A 12,105-nucleotide genomic window follows, 5' to 3' on the forward strand; every position below is an offset into this window, starting at 1 on the left:
ATTAAGAAATGTCACAAGACAATAATGACTTCCAGTTTCTCTGTTCTCCACCTTCAAGACTTCCCTAATCCAAAGACCAAGATGGATCAGAGATTTGTCTCCACTTCCTTTCTTGTTGTTCAGTCTCTAAGTCAAGTCCAACTCTGCAAACCCATGAACTGTAACATGCCAGGTCTCCTTATCCTTCACTGTCTCCTGGAGCTTGCTCAAACTCATGTCCATTGAGTCAGTGATGCCATCGAACCATCTCATCCTCTGTCAGCCCCTTCTCCTCCTGCCCTCAATCCTTTTCAGCATCAGGGTCTTTTCCAATGAGTCAGCTCTTTGCATCAGGTGGCCAAAATTTCGGAGCTTCAGCTTCAGCGTCACTCCTTCCAGTGAATATTCAGGGATGATTTCCTTTAGGTTTGACTGGTTTGATCTCCTCTCTCTCCTCTTCCCCAGCGCCACAATTTGAAAGCACCAATTCTTCGATGCTCAGCCTTCTTCTTGGTCCAACTCTCACATCTGTACATGACTACATAGCTCTGACTATACAGAACTTTTTGTCCAAGTAATGTCTCTGCTTTTTAATACACCGTCTAGGTTTGTCATAGCTTTTCTTCCAAGGAGCAAATGACTTTTAATTTCCTGGCTGCAGTCATGGTCCAGAGTGATTTTGGAGCCCAAGAAAATAAAATCTGCCACTGTTTCCAGTTTTTTCCCATCTATTTGGAGTCCAGGAAAATAAAATCTGTCACCATTTCCATTTTCCCCACATCTTCCCCATGAAGTGATGAGACTGGATGCCATGATCTTAGTTTTTTGAATGTTGAGTTTTAAGCCAGCTTTTTCACTCTTCTTTCACCTTCATCAAGAGGCACTTTAGTTCCTCTTTGCTTTCTGACATTAGAGTCTTGTCATCTGCATATCTGAGGCTGTTGATATTTCTCCCAACAATCTTGATTCCAGCTTGTGAGTGCAGCATTTTCCATGATGTTTAATAATCAGGGTGACAATATACAACCTATAACTGCATATAAGTTAAATAATCAGGGTAACAATATACAGCCTTGATGTACTCCTTTCCCTATCTGGAACCAGTCTGTTGTTCCATATACAGTTCAAACTGTTGCTTCTTGACCTGCATACAGGTTTCTTGGGAGGCAAATGATCTGGTATTCCCATCTCTTTAAGAATTTTCCACAGTTTGTTGTGATCCACACAGTCAAATGTTTTCGCATAGTCAATGAAGCAGTATATTTTTGTTTTAATTCCCTTGTTTTTTCTATGATCCAACAGATGTTTGTAATTTGATCTCTGTTCCTCTGCCTTTTCTAAATTCAGCTTGTACATCTGGAATTCCTCAGCTCACACACTGTTCTAGCTTGAAAGATTTTGGTGCCCTGCAAATAAACCTTTACTTTATTGCAAACAGGCTTCTCTGATGGCTCAACTGGTAAAGAATCCACCTGCAATGTGAGGGGTGCAAGAGATGCAAGTTTGATTCCTGGGTGGAAAGATCCCCTGGAGGAGGAAATGGCAATCCACCCAAGTATTCTTACCTGAAAATCCCATGGACAGAGGAGCCTGGTGGGCTACAGTCCAAAGAGTCACAAGGAGTCAGGCATGACTGAGTGACTGGGCAAGCACGTTGTTGCAGACACTCACTATCAGAGTTTGGATTTCTGTGACAAGTCATGGGCACAGAAGCCCTTGTTAGTTACAAAGTTAGCAGTGAGTGAGTACGTAAGATTAGGCAATTTGTGAATGGTCACAAAGTAGCCTAATTCCACAGTTTAGATTAGAATTCAAGACTCCTGATTTACATTTGTTTTTATACCACACCAGCTATTCAAGGATAGCTAGGTTAAGAATGTTCCATCAGGATAGACTGGTTTCATTGTTCTGGTGTTCTTCTACCCACACTCCAATCACAGTCTGATTCCTGAGTACCTTTGATAGTTTTCTATAGAACCCTAACCCTAATTTCCCTGGTGGCTCAGAGGTTAAAGCGTCTGCCTGCAATGCAGGAGACGTGGGTTCAATCCCTGGGTCGGGAAGATCCCCTGGAGAAGGAAATGGTAACCCACTCCAGTATTCTTGCCTGGAGAATCCCATGGACGGAGAAGCCTGGTAGGCTACAGTCCACGGGGTCACAAAGAGTCGGACACGACTGAGCGACTTCACTTTCTAACATTCTCAAGAAATTTAACTGCCAGTTCTCACTTCTAAGCAATTGTCTACATATTTTCACAGAATATATATTTTAAACACTATTTTTTTCTCTTTCGTTTTTTTTTTTTTTTTAATTTTTACTTTATTTTACTTTACAATACTGTATTGGTTTTGCCATACATTGACATGAATTCGCCATGGGTGTACATGAGTTCCCAATCCTGAACCCCCCTCCCACCTCCCACCCCATATCATCTCTCTGGATCATCCCCGTGCACCAGCCCCAAGCATCCTGCATCCTGTATCCGAACATAGACTGGCGATTCATTTCTTACATGACAGTATACATGTTTCAGTGCCATTCTCCCAAATCATCCCACCGTCTCCCTCTCCCTCTCCCTCAGAGTCCAAAAGTCCAGCCTTTTGGCTAAGATCAAGTGTAGTATCTGTTCTTATCAGTAAACACTATTTTTAAATATGCAATTCTATATCTTGTAATGATTTTTTAAATTGTGAACATTATTAATATTAAAGTTAAAGTGAATAATTCAACTAATATATCCAAACTTTGGGGCAATCAGTTTCACTTGAAATCTGCCAAATAAAAAGCTTAAATATTTATGAATATGTAAGAACAAAAACAGTATTCAAACTGGTTTTATGTATGCATAGGTGGGAAACAGGCCTAGTTCTCTTCCCAAAAGAATAAATATACATAGTTTACAAATATTTGAGAAAAATACTTAGCTTCATCTTGATCAGATAGAAAGATACCATTTTAACCAATCTCATTAGTTTAAAAATGTTTAAAAATGGAACTAATCAATACTAGAGAAACTATGGCAAGACAGCCACATTCATATAGTAAGCGTAAAAGTTTAAACTGATACAACCTTTATGAAAGCAATATACATAATTATTAACAGCATTTTAAATGCTTTGAAAACAATTCTATGGAAATAATCAAGCACAGGGAAAGTCTTACACATAAAGCTATCTGTTCATCACATTCTTAGAACAGTGAAAAGCTAGATAATCTACAAGTGAAATAACTGGGGAATAGTTATGTAAAGTGTGATCTATCCATACAATAAAGCACTATGTTCCTATTTAAAATGTCTACAAAAATTTCAATAATATAGGAAAATGCTTATGATATAATCAGTAGAAAATGCAAGGAACCAATTAGATATTCATCTACCTGTTCATCCAACAAACATTTACAGAATGCCCCTTACGTGCTAACACTGCTCAAGGCTCAGAAGATCTAGTAAATAAGATAGGTATATAAAGGAACACTGGAGAAGGAAATGGCAACCCAGCGCTCCTGCCTAGAAAATTCCATGGATGGAGGAGCCTGGTGGGCTACAGTCCATGGGGTCGCAGAGAGTCAGACACGACTCAGTGACTTCACTTATAAAGGAACACAGCCTGCTTAAGGAATAGAAAGTTAAGTGAACCAGGCTAGAGAGTGCTCTAGATAACCAATGCGAGTGAGAGAGACGGTGGTGGAGAGGGAGAGCAAGTGAGGGGGAGAGAGAGAGCGCACGCACATGAATGTACTGAAAGCACCAAATTTTGCCATAATCTCAGTCACACCATACCACTGATACTGTAGAAGATGTGGTACACTGTGTTAAATCTCTGCTTAAGATTTGTTTAATTCACAAATGTGGCAAAAAAAAAAAAAAGAAGAGAGGGAGGAAATAAAGATTCAAGTTAACTTATTTATTTGCTTTTGATGACTGACAGTGAGAAAACACACTGATTATATGAGCTTCCTGGTTATGTGCTTTCAGAATAAACTGGTATTTCTTGTATTTCTATAATCTAAATCTGTAAAGGGTGGAAGTCAAAAGTTAGCTTTAGAAATCCACTTGCCAAGAAGGCACAGCAGACAGTTATGAAAGCATTTATGTGAGCAACATTTTTTTTTTTAATTTCTTTTCTTGAGGGAACTCTCTTACACTGTTGGTGGGAATGCGAAATAGTACAGCCACTATCAAGAACAGTGTGACTGCTGCTGCTGCTGCTAAGTCGCTTCAGTCGTGTCCGACTCTGTGCGACCCCATAGATGGCAGCCCACCAGGCTCCCCCGTCCCTGGGATTCTCTAGGCAAGAACACTGGAGTGGGTTGCCATTTCCTTCTCCAATGCATGAACGTGAAAAGTGAAAGTGAAGTTGCTCAGTCATGTCTGACTCTTTGTGACCCCATGGACTGCAGCCCACTGGGCTCCTCCATCCATGGGATTTTCCAGGCAAGAGTACTGGAGTGAGGTACCATTGCCTTCTCCGGACAGTGTGGAGATTCCTTTAAAAACTGGAAATAGAACTGCCATACGACCCAGCAATCCCACCGCTGGGCATATACACTGAGGAAACCAAAATTGAAAAAGACACATGTACCCCAGTGTTCATTGCAGCACTGTTTACAATAGCCAGGACATGGAAGCAACCTAGATGTCCACTGGCAGACGAATGGATAAGAAAGTTGTGGTACATATACACAATGGGATGTTACTCAGCTATTAAAAAGAACGCATTTGAATCAGTTCTAATGAGGTAGATGAAACTGGAGCCTATTGTACAGAGTAAAGTCAGAAAGACAAACACCAATACAGTATATCAATGCATATATATGGAATTTAGAAAGATGGTAACAACGACTCTATGTGCAAGACAGCAAAAGAAACACAGATATAAAGAACAGATTTTAGACTCTGTGGGAGAAGCCAAGGGTGGGATGACTTGAGAGAACAGCACTGAAACATGTATATTACCATATGGGAAATAGATGGCCAGTCCAAGTTTGACGCCTGAAACAGGGCACTCAAAGCCAGTGCACTGGGACAGCCCAGAGGGATGGGATGGGGAAGGGGGTGGGAGGGGGGTTTGGGACGGGGGACACATGTACAACCATGGCTGATTCGTGTCAATGTATGGCAAAAGCCACCGCAATATTGTAATGTAATTAGCCGCCAACTAAAATAAATTAATTTAAAAAATTTTCCTTTCTTGGATAACTTCTAGCACTGAATTGAAAACCATACTTCTCTCCTTAGAAAAAAATAAACTCTCAAACATGAGCATGATATATTTATAAACTGTGGATGGGCACAGGTATGGCAGTCTTGTCTAGGTAGTATTTAAACAGTAACGTCCTTCTTAAAGTCTCTTATGAAGGAAAAAAAATTTTAACCTTGTTATTTCATTTTACTTCCATCTTACTAGAAAATTTTCCTAACAAGATGTTGGTCAATCTTTTTATATAAAAATAATTAGCCTAGAACTCAGCTTCACAGGCATAGAGTCTGTTTGCTACTAAAAATAAACTATTCACACATGTATCAAACACTCCTCTAAGTAATTGAAGATATAAAGAATTCACAGTGGAATATGAAGTGCTAATAAAGATAGTACTAAGTGCTATGGAAATCCACAGAATTAAAAAACTACAGGGGATAATATCTTGAGATATTATCTGAACTCTTTTCTTCCTCCTGCTTCCTCGAACCCATAACTCTTTCTATACCATTAAGACAACAAAGTTCAAAAAAGCGACAGTTCAGCTTTAGTCAAATTAGACTTCTAAAGGCCTTAGCATAAACAACATAAAAGAGCATGCTTTTCTATTGTTGGAGAGTAGTTTTTTGAGAAAGCAAAGATTTGTTGAGCTTCAAAGGGCAAAAAGCTTTAATGAACTCAACATACACTGAAAAATGCATATTTACGTAAGAGCAGTTTTTCCTTCCAAAAGTTATAAAATTATCAACCTAAAATTCTATCAAATGTAAAATATATTTCAAGAACAAAAGTAACATAAGAATATTTTCAGACGAAATAAGATGAAAGAAGTCATCACTACACTACAACACCCACACTATAAATGTCAAAGGAAATCCTCTAGGCAGTAAGAAAATGATAGCAGCTGGAAACACGAATGTACACAAAGGAATAAAGTGGTAACCACAGTAGCCTTAAACAGATAAGGCTTTCTTACTGTTTAATATCTTTAAGAGATAATCAGTTAACCAAAAACAATGATTTCTTGTGAGGTTTATAACATGTGTGAAAGAAAAATTCACAGCTACAATGTTATAAGGCCTGGGCAGGAGAAATAGAAGTATGCTGTTGTAATATTCTTTTCCTATTAGCAAACTGGTATAATAACACTTGAAGACAAGCTATGATAATAAAGTGGAAAAATAAAAAATAATCTAAGAATGGGCTGAAAAAAAAGACAAATGGGAATATAGTACAGCTGGGACAAAACACAGCCATACTAATACCCACATCAAATGTAAATAGTCCAAACACTCCAATCAAAGGCAGAGACTGTCAGTTTGGAGGAAAAAAACAAGACCAATTGGGTCTTGCTGTCCATGCACTTTAATATAAAATCACAAATAATTAAAGCTAAGAAGACAGAAAAAGATATATCATGTTAACACTAGTTAAAATTTGAAAGCTGGAGTGGCCGTATCAAATCAACCAAAGTAGATTCCAGAGTAAAGAAGGCCATTTTGTGAAGATGAAGGAGAAAATGTAAAATTGTCTTGATTAACAGATGACATGATTGTCAGTACAGAAAACATGATGAAGTTTTTAAACACCTACTAGAGTTAATAACTGAGTTTTAGTATGGCTATAAGATAAATATACAACAATTGATTGTATTTCTACATACAAGCAATAAAAACTTGAAACTGAAAACATACCATCCACAATAGCATAAAAAATATGAAATACTTAGGGATAAATCTGACAAAAGATGGGCAAGACCTATACAATGAAAACTAAGAAAGCTGAGCACCGAAGAATTGATGCTTTTGAACTGTGGTGTTGGAGAAGAGTCTTGAGAGTCCCTTGAACTGCAAGGAGATCCAACTAGTCCATCCTAAAGGAGATCAGCCCTGGGTCTTCATTGGAAGGACTGATGTTGAAGCTGAAACTCTAATTCTTTGGCCACCTGATGCGAAGAGCTGACTCATTTGAAAAGACCCTGATTTTGGGAAAGATTGAGGGCAGGAGGAGAAGGGGATGACAAAGGATGAGATGGTTGGATGGCATCACTGACTCAATGGACATGGGTTTGGGTAGACTCTGGGAGTTGGTGATGGAGAGGGAGGCCTGGCGTGCTGTGGTTCATGGGGTCACAAAGAGTTGGACACAACTGAGCGACTGAACTGAACTGAAATAAATGGAGTTTATGAGTCAGAAAATCCACTACTGTTTGAATCTCAATTCCCCCTGTCCCCAAAAATATCTTCTATAAGAAAGTCCAACTAGGATTTTTATTAGGACCCCAGTTGGATTTTCTTATAGAAATCAACAAGCTGGTTCTAAAATTTCTATGGAAATGTAAAGGAACTAGACTAGCCAAACAATTTTGAAAAAGAAGACATTTGGAGGGCTAAAGCTATCTAATTTCAACAACTATTATAAAGGCACAGTAATCAAAAGAGTATGGTACTCATGTAAATGCAAACAGATTAACTGGACCAAAAAGAGAGACCTAAAATAATGCCCACATATTTATGAACAGCTGATTTTTGACAAAGGCAATGCAATGTATTAAGTATAGAATTTCTAATAAACAGCACTTCAACAACTGAAAATTTATACATAAAAATGAACTTGCATTCATACTTTGTGATATACATTCAAAGTGAGTCACAGATCTAAATGTAAGGCTTAAAATATAAGACATGTAGGAAAAAAATAGGAAAAAAATCTTTGTGACTCAGGATTAGACAAAGATTTCTTAGACAGGGCTTAACCAAAATTAAAAACATTTGCTCTCAAGACACTAGTAAGAGCATGAAAAAAAAATCACACTCTAGGAAAAAAATCTTTGCAAAGCATATATTTTATAAAGAACTTGTATACAGGACATATGAAGAACTCTCAAAGCTCAACCAAAAGAGAAACAAATTTTGCCCCCCAAAATAGGAAAAGGGTTTGAATAGACACTCCACAGAAGAAGATATATATAAGGCAAATAAGCACACAAAAAACTGTTTCAAATCATTAGTGAGTAGGAAAATGCAAATTCAAACCACAAGAAGATGCCATAACATACTGATTAGAATGGTTAAAATTTTTAAAGCTGACTATCCCAAGTGCTGATAAGGGTGTGGAGGAACTAGAACTCTCACACACTGCTGCTGCGAAGGTAAAATGGTATGACCACTTTGGAAATCAGTTTCTTAAAAGTTAAACCCACAGCTGGCATATGATCCAGTCATTCCACTCCTAGGTATCTGTTCAAAAGAAAACATAATATGTGTTCATACAAAGATTTATACAGGAACATTCACAGTAGCATTATCTGTAACAGCCAAAAACTAGAAACAGCCCAAATGTCCACCACCAACAAACATGATACACACATTCAATGTAATACCATTCAGCAATAAAAAGGAATGAAGTATTGATACATACAAACACAAGGACGAATCTTAGGCAGACAAAGAGAAAGATAATTTCTGTAGGATTCCATTTGTACAAAACTCCAGAAATGCAAATTAATCTACAGTGACAGAAAAACACTGCTTTGGGATGAGGGGGTGAAGAACAGAGGGAGGGAAGGATTACAAAATGCATATATGAAGAAACTTTCAGGGTTGATGGGCATGTCCACTATCATGTAAGCATTCTCTCTTAGGCTCCATTTCTCCTCCTGGCACTGAAGAAATGTTCCATAGAGTCTAGTAATAAAAACCTACCTCATCACATTGCAGTGGTAAACCTGAAAAATTATGGGCAATGGGAATGAGGATGGGTGACCTCCAGGATGTGATGTGAGGTGAAATAAATGCTTTGGTAACATGCTATTTAGGCCTTCATGGTTCACTGGCTTTTTAGAGTTAGTATTGGATTTAGGTCTTGTCAGTCATGTGTGGATCACAACAAACCGTGGAAAATTCTTAAAGAGATGGGACTACCAGACCACCTACCTGCCTCTGGAGAAACCTGTATGCAGGTCAAGAAGCAACAGTTAGAACCGGACGTGGAACAACCGATCTGGTTCAAAATTGAGAAAGGAGTATGTCAAGGTTGTGTATTGTCACCCTGCTTATTTAACTTATATACAGAGTACATCATGCAAAATGCCCGGTTGGATAAAGCGCAAGCTGGAATCAAGATTGTTGGGAGAAATATCAATAGCCTCAGATATGCAAATTACATCACCCTTATGGCAGAAAGCAAAGATGAACTAAAGAGCCTCTTGATGAGGGTGAAAGAGGAGAGTGTAAAAGCTGGCTTCAAAATCAACTTTCAAAGAACAAAGGTCATGGCATCTTGTCCCATCACTTCATGGCAAATACGTACGGAAAAGGTGGAAACAGTGGCAGATTTTATTTTCTTGGGCTCTAAAATCACTGTGGATGGTGACTATAGCTGTGAAGTTAAAAGACGCTTGCTCCTTGGAAGAAAATCTATGATAAACCTAGACAGCGTATTAAAAAGCAGAGACATCACTTTGCCAACAAAGGTCCTTTTAGTCAAAGCTATGGTTTTTCCAGTAGTCATGTATTGGTATGAGAGTTGGATAAAGAAGGATGAGAACTGAAGAATTCATGTTTTCAAACTTGGTGCTGGAGAAGACTTTTTTTTTTCATGTGCAGTTTTTTATTTGTTTACTTTAATTGGAGGATAATTACCTTACAATATTATGATGGTTTTTGCCATGCATCAGTATGAATCAGCCACAGGTATACATGTGTCCTCTTCATCCTCAACCCCCCTCTCACCCACCCTATCTCTCCAGGTTGTCACAGAGCACCAGCTTTGAGTGCCCTGCTGCATACATCAAACTGGCACTAGTTTCTATTTTACATATGGTAACATACATGTTTCAGTGCTCTGCTCTCAAATCATTCCACCCTTTCCTTCTGGAGAAGACTCTTGAGAGTCCCTTGGACAGCAAGGAGACCAAACCAGTCCATCCTAAAGGAGATCAATTGCTTATAGCAATAAAGGATATTATTATAAAACACTAAGGATGATTAAAATGGAACATATTCATCAATTAAAAAGAATGAAGTCCTGATCCATGCTACAAGACATGTGAATGCTTTCTATGATGATTAAAAGAATCCTGTCACAAAAGGTCATATACTTAGCTATCTTTTTTAAAAAATGTTCATGATAAGCAAATACATAATAATAGAAAGTAGACTAGTGGTTGCCAGGTGCCTCAGAGGAAAGGAGTATTAATGGGTGTGTGTTTTCCTTTGGAGATGAAAATGTCCTCAAATTAGATAGTGGTGATGATTTCACAAATCTGTGAATATATTCAAGTGTACACTGAGTTGTACACTTTATTTATTATTTTTTCCAATGCCCTTTTTCTTTTTTTAAATTTAAATTTATTTATTTTAATTGGAAGCTAATTACTTTAAAATAATCCATTTTGCGGTATGTCAATTTTATCTCAATAAAGCTGTTACTTACTACAAAGATAAAAAATGAGTTAAATTCCCAATTCAAAAAACTAGAAAAACAACCACAAAGTAAACCAACAGAAAGCACAAGGACGATAAAGGCAGAAAATAAAGGGATAAAGAATTAGAAAGAGTAGACATGGACTTCCCTGATGGTCCAGTGGCTAAGAATCTGCCTTCCAATGTTGAGACGATGGTTCAGTCCCTAGTCTGGGAAGATCCCACATGCTGCAGAGCAACTAAACCCATGAGCCACAACTACTGAGCCTGTGCTCTAAAGCCTGGGGACTGCAACTACTGAACCCTCAAGCCACAACTACTGAAGCCCACGCAAGCCCGAGAGCTCGTGCTCTGCAATAAGAGAAGCCCGCGCAATGAGAAGCCCATGCACCGCAACGAGAGAGTAGCCCCCACTAGCGGCAGCTAGAGAGAGTCCATGCGCAACAACAAAGACCCAGTGCAGCCAGAAAGAAACAAATAGATATAGTTAATCCAAATTCTACTGTTCTGAAAAATTTAACGAAAGAAACAAACTCTTACCCTAATTTAATGGGGAAAAAAGGATAAATTATATATACACAAATATAAGAAATAACAGGAGAGAAAAACCATTGAAACAGAAATTTGAAAATTGTAAAAGACTACTTTTCAAGACTTCTAAGAAAGCTGAGTGTCGAAGAACTGATGCTTTGAACTGTGGTGTTGGAGAAGACTCTTGAGAGTCCCTTGGACTGCAAGGAGATCTAACCAGTCCATCCTAAAGGAGACCAGTCCTGGGTGTTCACTGGAAGGATTGATGCTGAGGCTGAAACACCAATACTTTGGCCACCTCATGTGAAGAATTGACTCATTGGAAAAGACTCTGATGCTGGGAGGGATTAGGGGCAGGAGGAGAAGGGGACGACAGAGGATGAGATGGCTGGATGGCATCACCGACTCAGTGCACATGAGTTTGGGTGAACTCCAGGGGTTGGTGATGGACAGGGAGGCCTGGCGTGCTGCAATTCACGGGGTGCAAAGAGTCGGACATGACTGAGCAACTGAACTGAACTGACACAAATAGATTTTAAATTCTAAATGAAATAGATAATTTCCAAGAGAAATACAGACTACCAAAACTGACCCAATGGGAGATGGAATGTTTAAACAAAAAGATATAATTACCAAGCAACCACAACAACAACAACAAAAAGAAAAACCCACACATCAAAAAAAACAGGCTCAGATATTTTTACAGGATATTAAATCAAACCTATAAAGATCAAGTATTCCCAATGCTCCATAAATTGTCCCAAAGCATAAAAAATGAGGAAAGGCTTCCTATTTCCTTTTAGGAAGTAAGTATAAAATTAACACCTAAACTTGTTAAGGACATAAGAAAAAAGAAAATAATAAACCAATATCACTTATGAATATGGATTTGAAAATACTAAAGAAAAGTGACAGAATCTAATGCCACATTTAAAAAAATCAATACATCACAATCAGGTGAGAGTGG

The 12,105-nt window shown here is 38.3% G+C and overlaps 1 protein-coding gene and 1 pseudogene across 1 annotated transcript in view; one reads left to right on the plus strand and one right to left on the minus strand.

The window, feature by feature from the left end:
• Positions 1-12,105, minus strand: part of SCP2 (sterol carrier protein 2) — a 190,413-nt gene that overhangs the window by 40,760 nt on the left and 137,548 nt on the right. The window lies entirely within an intron of this gene.
• On the plus strand, positions 2,569-2,679 carry LOC120857158 (annotated as a pseudogene).

This window comes from Oryx dammah, unplaced genomic scaffold (genome assembly GCF_014754425.2).
Source record: "Oryx dammah isolate SB20612 unplaced genomic scaffold, SCBI_Odam_1.1 HiC_scaffold_28, whole genome shotgun sequence".
Lineage (NCBI taxonomy): Eukaryota > Metazoa > Chordata > Mammalia > Artiodactyla > Bovidae > Oryx > Oryx dammah.